A 6,772-nucleotide genomic window follows, 5' to 3' on the forward strand; every position below is an offset into this window, starting at 1 on the left:
TTAAGCTGGTCCTTAGTTGGTCCTGAGCTGGTTTAAGCTGGTCCTGAGCTGGTTATATGAGCTGGTCCTGAGCAGGAGTTAGTTGCTTAGGACCAGCACATGACCACTTTAAACCAGCTCAGGACCAACTAAGGACCAGCTTAACCCAGCTCAAATCACCAAATGTAATCTTTAAATCTTAAAATACATTTTAATATATATATATATATATATATATATATATAATCTCTATAAAATTATTTGTTTACAAATTTCTAAGAATGATTGGAAAACGGATGGAAATTCATTGGTCAGAGGTTTTTGGGAACCCCGTCTGAACAACTAATCACTTAAACTCATGTTGTCTATTGTAAATTTCACGTTTTGATGTCACTTCTAAAATTTTGGATTTGAGCTCATATTTCTATTATTTCACTGCACGATTCCACAGTTGTTACGTTGATGGTGCTGACAGAAGTTCTTTCAGGAAAATGTCCCTCACTCAGCTGACTCCACAGCTGTGATTCTGGGTCTCCAGCCTGCATGGAGTGATGTTCCTTTGGGTCCTATTGGGACCGCGGCACTCTTTTTCTCCTCCTTTCTTTCTCTCGCATGTGTTCTGACTGTACGCCCAGACTCCTGAGGGCCTCACACGCACATACACAAGCCAGCTCTGCGCTCATGGAAATCTGCAATCAATTTAGCCAGCAGGGGAGGGGGGAGTCACACTAGAGACCCCCCATTTTAAGAGAGCTGTGTATATAGGCATGCATACGTGCACGTGGAGTTCAAGTACGCTCATGTGGGCTTGTGACGATTGACTTGGCTGCTTCTTTACACACATACACATTTGTTCAGCATTTCCTCTCTGTGGATGACATACTGTACACTTTGTTGAACTGACAGAGGAAACGCAGCTCATCTTTGTCCCATAGTCTAAGCTACTGGCCAATCATTCATGAAATTGTGATTGATGTGCCGGCACAGCTGGAGCTAAAATTGAACTCAGTCTTCTTCCTATCAGTCTTCGGCAACAATCATTGTGACAGAAGTTTCAGAGAGCAATTACCTAAACTGGGTCACAGTCCCAAGTGCAATAAGCAGAAGATTATAAGAGCCTAGATTTTTAGAGTATCCCGTTTTCCTTTTATGCATGCAATGGAAGAATAGTGTCCACTTGTTTATGCTGTGAGTATTGAAAAACAAGGAAGATAAATCAATGTTGAAGGAACGGTCATGATGTCATGTTTGGCCGTGTCACTGAAATTAAGAGGGTAACCTCATCTGTCCCTTTGGGAAGAAACAAAAACTGAAAAACATCCTTGTAATTCCTTTCAAAGCCTCTTTCTTAAACAAAAGCTGTTTACAGAACTTAAAATCTCAGAGTGTCATAATTAGTTTCTCATGCCCTTTAGATTTAAAATTGCTCACATATCTTAGCACTAAAACTTACAACTCTTTGGAGCTCATGGTGTTTTGATTAAGGACAGTTGATGAAGAACTAACAAATAAACCTTTTGTAAATTGCACAGTACATTTTCCATGGATTTGAGGTGAGGGTTTATATATGAAATAATAATATTTACATTTAGCAGACACTTTTATCCAAAGCGACTTACAATACATTGAATACAAAAGGTGACCTAAAAATGGTCACATCTTAATTAACTGGTTTAAGTCAAAAATATTATTTTACATCACTGAACCAAAATATATAAATTCATTTATACCAGCAAACCTAATTGTTATGGGTTAAATCAGGTAGAAATAGCACAAATAAGTATACTAAAATACATTTATTTCATGCTAACCATACTACAAATTAATTTACATATCTATGTACTTATTAAAAAGACCATGCAATTGTACTTTTAGTATACTAAACTGGTATACTTAAAGTTTGCTAAATTAAACTAATTTTGTACTAAAAGCGCTTTAATTGCGCAGAAGTAGTGCTGAGGTCCAACTAAATATATACTGAAGTACTGTATATTTGATTATGCTAAAGTGGAACTATTGCAAGTAGACTTTAGGTACACTTTAAATATCTTGCATTTAAAGATATTATTCAAAGATCACACAGTCCTTAACAATAGTGACATTAAAACACATTTTAGGCTTAATATTAAGAAATGTGTATTGTGCACAAGTAGTACTCCAAATAAAGTTTAAAAAATGTTGATATCAGTAAGTCTTGAGCGATATGTCAGTGAATATGTTAATAGATTTGAACTATACTTTTAAATATATTACTTTTTTACTAGGGTCTTTAAGGTAACAATTCTGCCTTACAAAGGCAAAAGACCTTAACTCGCTAGAGTGTGAAACTGAGAAAAATGACTTTAAAGTTTTTTACTTGTCCAGCCAAATTAATTATAGGTAGGACACTGGAAATTTAAGAATGAGATGTTTTAGTAATGAAAATGATCTACATTAAAAAATTGTGAGCTCAAACTTGATTTTTACTCCTATTTTGAAGTTAATGTACTCTGCCTTTGCATTGTCTGCAAAACGTGAGAAGTCACACCAAGGCAAAAGGCAGTAACTTCCACATTATCAATATTTGGTTGCTGATCATCATTTATCATCATCATGATCATCATCATAATCATTTACAAAATCGTTATAGTAACACCTGTATAAAATCTAGTGATCATGGGCTGTCTCAAAGGCCTATAGGCTATTGCATAGGCTATATTAATGTGACTGTATTCATGTTTTGTTTTTTTTTGACCATAACAAGCAGACTAAAAGTTAAACATGTGAGTGGATACAGTGGATACCAATTTATTTGCTATGCTCAGTAACGTAAAATAATGCTAGACATAGCATAATTGCTTTTATATTGACTTGTATGAAATAGCCTAACCTAAAAGAACGACTTGTGGATTGATGTGAACGCCAGCAAGCTGGAATAATTCTCAGAATGCTTGTGGATTAAACATCTCCGATGACGTTCATCGCCATGGATTGATTTTATCGGGTTACAAGAAAAGGTAGGATATGGATTTAATTGCGAACTGTTAGTAGGATACTGATTTTATGATTGATCAGGTTAGCTACGGCATTCGAGTCCACACACGTCCAACTAGAAGTGACAGATAATCTACATTACAAAAAGAAAAGAAAAATCTGTAAAGGTTATTCACGATTACGTATTGCTGCCAAGGTATCTAGGCTTTGCAGTGCTTTGTTATATGGAGCTGTTTGGTTGATCGCGGTCTATCTAATTCGTTTGTCTACACCGTAATTAAAATGCGGCAGACTTTAATGGACAGTAAAACAAAGGCAGAACACCGTATAACTTCAAGCCGGCACTGTAACTTCATATTGACGCGCGGCTAAACAAAGTCAGAACGCCGTAACTCAGTTTGAGCGTTCCAAACAAAGTGAAAGAGCCGCAATGGTGTTATACGGTGCTCTGCCTTGGTTTCTCCGGGGCTTTTCATAGTTACGGTTGAGACGACCGATTATTTTCTCGGAAAAACAACAAAATTGACTCAAGATACTTATACAAATGATAAATTATGTCTTGAATGTACTCAATTTGAGCATTCCAAACAAAGTGAAAGAGCAGTAACTGGTGTTATATGGTGTTCTGCCTTGGTTTCTCCGGGGCTTTTCGAAGTTACGGTTGAGACGACCCATTATTTTCTCGGAAAAACAACGAAATTGACTCAAGATACTTATACACATGATAAAGGATGTCTTGAATGTCCCAAAAATATCAATAACTCATTTAATATCAATAACTAATTTTCGACAAAAATCAAAGTTACGGTCTTTTGCCTTTGCACGGCAGAATTGCAAGTCACCACTTTTTACAGTGTAGATAAAAATAAACAATATGTCACAGACCCAACAATATTCATACTTCATAGTGAATGTCAGAATTATTAGAAAGCGTGACTGGGAAAAAAATATAATTAAAGATAATGAATAAACATTTTTTTTTTTAAATAATAAAAATCAATATGTACTGTGTAAACCTACTGTTTGGTTTTAGAACTGAAAATTCTTCTAAAGACCATCTATTGAAAATAATGTCAACTAATGATGAGTTCATAGTAAAGTGGTTCTCGAACAATGATTCTGCAGTATGAACAGGTTAAATGAGTCGCTCATATACTTGAGGGCGTCTGTCTTGATATCAGTGGGTGGACATCTCAGACCACACTGGAAGCAGAGAGGAAGAGGAAGAGGAGGAGTAGAGGAAGACGTGAGTAGGAGGAAGAGGTAAGCTAGGAAACATTTCCGGTTAGATAAGGATGTGAAGAGTCGTGCTGCGATGTTAATCAACATTCCATTGGAATTATTGTCAAATTCCTGTTTGGAAAAACATTAATATCAGGAATAAATACTTCAGATGTCATAGTTTTGAGTCATGAACGTGGATGTTAGATTCACTTTACACTTAAATATACAGGCAATAATAACAGTTATCAACCGTTTCAAATGATAAAATTTACATTCAAATTTTTAAAAATTTAAAACAAAAAGACTGAATTAAATGCAAAGTTAGTTTTTTTTCTGCTTTGGTTTTTGCCTCTACATGTTCTGGGCCATATAAATTATGGCCCTTGGCAATAATAACAGTTATCAACCGTTTCAAATGATAAAATTTACATTCAAATTTTAAAAAATTTAAAACAAAAAGACTGAATTAAATGCAAAGTTAGTTTTTTTTCTGCTTTGGTTTTTGCCTCTACATGTTCTGGGCCATATAAATTATGGCCCTTGTAATTATGGTGGTGCTCGGTCATGTTTTTTTAAAGAGCTCAAACCTCAGAAGTGCCCATCTCTTTAACTTCTCTGCCAAAGAGGGTTTGGTTTAGCATGGCGACACTCACCAAAGTTCGTGAACGCGAGTATGTGTGCTTTTATGTGAATATAATTTGATTATGTGCGGTTGTGTGCACCTATACTTGAAAAAATATGGCCGAGCATATTCAAAAAAAAAAAAAACCCTGTGTTTGTATAGAAATGTGTTTTTGTTTGTTTGGCCACCATGTGTCTCAGGCCCAGTGAAGCCACAGTCATGTAGTCTGTGGTTATATGGTCGACAATGTCTTGCAGGAACCAGCTGTCAAACTGTGAGGTCCCCCACAAGGCCTCAGGAGCTCTCGGCTCCATGCCTTTAAATGGCAGAAAACTTAACACCACTTAAAACACTCCTGCTGAAATATCACAACAGACAAAGCCAAAAATAAAGACTCATCTGTCCATTTTTGGTCGCACTGACTACGCCACTTTAAAATGCCTTGAATCACAAAACACACCCTTGATGAGAAAGTTTTTCTGTTTATAGGGGGACTGTTGTCTTTTCTGACTCTTAAAAACGTACATCAGCATGACCACAACACAACTGTTGTGATGACAGCGGCCTTATCGTAGTGTTTGTGCGACTGTAGTTTCCTCCAGGCATGAGGTCATGCGGATATAGCGGGTATGACATAAGCCAGCTGGGCACAAAACCACCTTGGGATTAGAATCGGTTACCGCTCACCAACACAAACACACAAGGTCAAGTTTGCCTCCGAGATACATGAAGCGGACGCAGGGGTGTGGTTGCTGATGGATATCTGGAATCAGGCTCTTTGATGTGTGGAGCGGTCAGGTCGGTCTCTGTGGCCCGTGCGAGTGTGGAAGAGTGCTGTCTGACCCCAGAGAGATGGCGGGTGTTAAGAGAGAGCGATAAAGGAGGAAGGGCCCCCACGTATCCTGTTTTTCTCTTTTTAGAGGAGCTACAGACCGAGCATGACATAAGCTTCTGTTCCATAGCCAAACCCAATGAGGCCAGACACTGTCAGCCTCACAGAATCCTACAGCTAGATCTGAAACTTTTAACTATTAATTGAACAGATGTTGATTTTTCAATCATGTTCCTCTATGTCTTTGTAAACCGGTTTGGATTTCTTCTGTGAAGCACAAAAGGAGGAAGTTTGTGCTTTTCTCTGCAAATACTATGGGACTAGAGCTTTCTAAAAGAACACAAACGCACCGTAAAAGCATCATAAGATTGTACAATTAACAAAGAATCAATGCTGTAAATAAGTTGAATGTGGGTCTGTTCCTCTCTCAAAGCTATTATATGGTTTCAGAACAGGGATTTTAAAACTTTTTTATGCCAAGGACCAGGGTTGCTTCTAGCCTTTCATCAGTATTATCTCACAAACAACCATCAAAAAAAGTGTGATCTGTTGGCGCAGATAGCATCGTGGCCTCACGGACCTTTCCTGATCCCCCACTCTCTCTCCCACTTCACTTCCTGTCACTATCACTTGATTGTTTTCACGTGATGTCACACCCTTATAGGAACGCCCACCTGGAGGGCAAAACGAGGCTTTGCTCCACTGACCGCCAGTTATTTTTACACGGTTTGCATTAAGTAGTAATGTAGTAAAATGCTGATATTAAAAGGCGAAATTAAGTATACACCTTACTGATGATGCATACTTCATACAGGCAAGCAGATGAACCCAGAATATAAACGTAACGCAAAGTTTCACATTAAATGGTTTCCCATAGAAAACACGGAACCATTTAGCGCATTACGTTCACATTCTGGGCTCATCTGCTTGCCTATATAAAGTAAGCATAATCAATCACGTGTGTACTGAATTTGTTCTTTTAAAGGGGTCCTATTATGCTTTTTCAACTTTGGTTAGTCTGTAATGTTGCTGTTTGAGCATAAAAAAGATCTGCAAAGTTACAAAGCTCAAAGTCCACTTCAAAAGGAGATATTTTATTTAACAGAAATCACTTTTCAAAAACTACAACGAACGACTCGTTT

General features: G+C 37.4%; 1 protein-coding gene and 1 long non-coding RNA gene across 2 annotated transcripts in view; one reads left to right on the forward strand and one right to left on the reverse strand.

Annotated features, from left to right (window-relative positions):
• LOC107704889 (uncharacterized) overlaps positions 1-1,841 on the reverse strand; it is a 10,597-nt gene extending 8,756 nt beyond the window's left edge. Inside the window, exons 1-2 of the long non-coding RNA XR_001636019.1 lie at positions 1,766-1,841; positions 374-375 (exon numbers count right to left, since the gene is read on the reverse strand). This is a non-coding gene — a long non-coding RNA (uncharacterized LOC107704889). The remainder of the gene's footprint in view (positions 1-373; positions 376-1,765) is intronic.
• pear1 (platelet endothelial aggregation receptor 1) overlaps positions 1-6,772 on the forward strand; it is a 46,888-nt gene that overhangs the window by 8,602 nt on the left and 31,514 nt on the right. The gene's annotated exons all lie outside the window — the stretch shown is intronic.

This window comes from Sinocyclocheilus anshuiensis, unplaced genomic scaffold (genome assembly GCF_001515605.1).
Source record: "Sinocyclocheilus anshuiensis isolate Anshui unplaced genomic scaffold, SAMN03320099.WGS_v1.1 scaffold702, whole genome shotgun sequence".
Classification (NCBI taxonomy): Eukaryota; Metazoa; Chordata; class Actinopteri; order Cypriniformes; family Cyprinidae; genus Sinocyclocheilus; species Sinocyclocheilus anshuiensis.